Raw genomic sequence first — 2085 nt, forward strand, 5'->3', positions numbered from 1 at the left:
TATATATACACACACATACACACTGATATAGCTATGTAGTTAAAGAAAGAGAGAGATAGAGAGACAGAAAGATGAGTGTACATGCAGTTATATTTGTATATAAATACATAGACACATATATATATGTACATGTGTGTGTGTAGGGGGGGGTTGTATAAATTATAAGTGTGTTCAGAAATACGTGAAATTCTTTAAAAAAAAAAAACTAACATTAAACATATGCTCAAACAAACACACACATACACGTGCTCGCATGCATGCGTATGTATTTCATAGGTAGGAATATAGAATGTGTATTTGTGTTTATGTATCTGATAGACATAGATATTTTAAGCAATCACACTTGTTAATAATCACATTCACATACACTTACTAATATTTACCTCTCTTGGTGTAACTTTAAATGTATACATATACACACACATACACACACACACACGTGCATATGTTTGTATATGTTCGTGTGTGTGTGTGTGTATAAGTGTGTGGTTGGTGGGTACGTGTACATGTAGAAATGCAAATTGTCTCCCTCTCAGATGCAAATATATTGCAATAAATTTTTTTTTTCTCTGCATGAAATGCTATTTGGTGTATTATACACCCACACCACACATACACACACATTATTAAAAAAACCTCTGATGCCAAAAAAAAAATTACTATTTTTATAACTGCTTATTATTATTATTATTATTATTATTATTATTACACATTAAAAATATAGAAGTATGGGAAGAAATTTGAAGAAGAATGCAGCATATTAATAAATCAATGATGTTCCAAAAAAAAAAATGCTGACGTATGTGTGTGTAGAATGGTGCTTATATATGGGTGTAAATTTAAGGGTAGGGAATTTGGTTAACAAAAAATATGTTTAAAAGAAATATAGGGAAAAAATAAATATTTAAAAAACACATAATGATAAAATAAATATATAAATGTATAAATATACACAAATTGAATCCAGGAACTGGAAATCTGTATTGACTTGGAGAATTTGAAAGCACATCACATCTAATAGAGAATTTGGTTGGAATGAGGAAAGAAAAAAGATAAGAAACAAAAAAAAAAAATTACAAGAAAATGTACAATAATAACAAGAGTAGAAGTGGTGAGAAAATTAGTGAAAGCAAAGATGAAATTATATGGAAAGAACAATAAGAGATAAAGAGGGAAATGAAGGATGAACCGCTATATGAAGTAGCTGGTATATTTGTGTGTGTGCGTATTTATATATATATATATATATATATATATATATATACACATATATATATACACATATATATATATATATATACACACATATATATATACACATATATATATACATACACACATATATATATACATATATATATATATACATATATATATATATATATATAATGTATATGTATATATATATGTGTATATATAGAGAGAGAGGGAGAGAGAGATGGGGAGAGAGAAAGAGAAGGGAGAGAGTGTAGGTGGGTGGATGGAGAGATGGAGAGATGTAGTGGGGCTGGATTTGATGGATACATGGATGGATGGATAAATGCATGGAAACTAAATAGATGGATTGGTTTGTGCAAGTGGAAAGATGCCAGTGATAGATAGATAGAAAGATGGATAGATAGATAGATAGATAGATAGATAGACAGAGAGATATATAGATAGATAGATAGACAGAGAGATAGATAGATAGATAGATAGATAGAGTGAGAAAGTGATCGATAGATATACAGAGATAGATATTATAAATGACAGAGGAATAATGAAACTGAAAGAAGAAATGATGAAGAAGTAAAACTTTAAAGAGAAAAGTAATAAAAGATGGAAAGTATGACAGAAATAATATATATAACATATATGAGGGCAACAATAAAAAGTAAGAGTGAAGGAAGGAAAAAAGAAATGGCGCAAAATAGAAGAAAAGTAACAAGCAGGTGAAGAAGAAAGGCAGGGTGAAATGAAGAAAATAATGAAGAAGTTTGAATAAAGTAGATAACAATTAGAAATATCAGAAAAGAAGAAGAAATCAGGTAAGTTATTAAAATATGAAGAAGTGAAATAATTAACTAATTTACATAAACACACTCA

The 2085-nt window shown here is 28.5% G+C and overlaps 1 protein-coding gene across 2 annotated transcripts in view; it reads right to left on the reverse strand.

Moving 5' to 3' along the window:
* LOC106876779 (uncharacterized) overlaps nucleotides 1–2085 on the reverse strand; it is a 790885-nt gene that overhangs the window by 244484 nt on the left and 544316 nt on the right. The gene's annotated exons all lie outside the window — the stretch shown is intronic.

This window comes from Octopus bimaculoides, chromosome 17 (genome assembly GCF_001194135.2).
Source record: "Octopus bimaculoides isolate UCB-OBI-ISO-001 chromosome 17, ASM119413v2, whole genome shotgun sequence".
In the NCBI taxonomy this organism is placed as follows: Eukaryota; Metazoa; Mollusca; class Cephalopoda; order Octopoda; family Octopodidae; genus Octopus; species Octopus bimaculoides.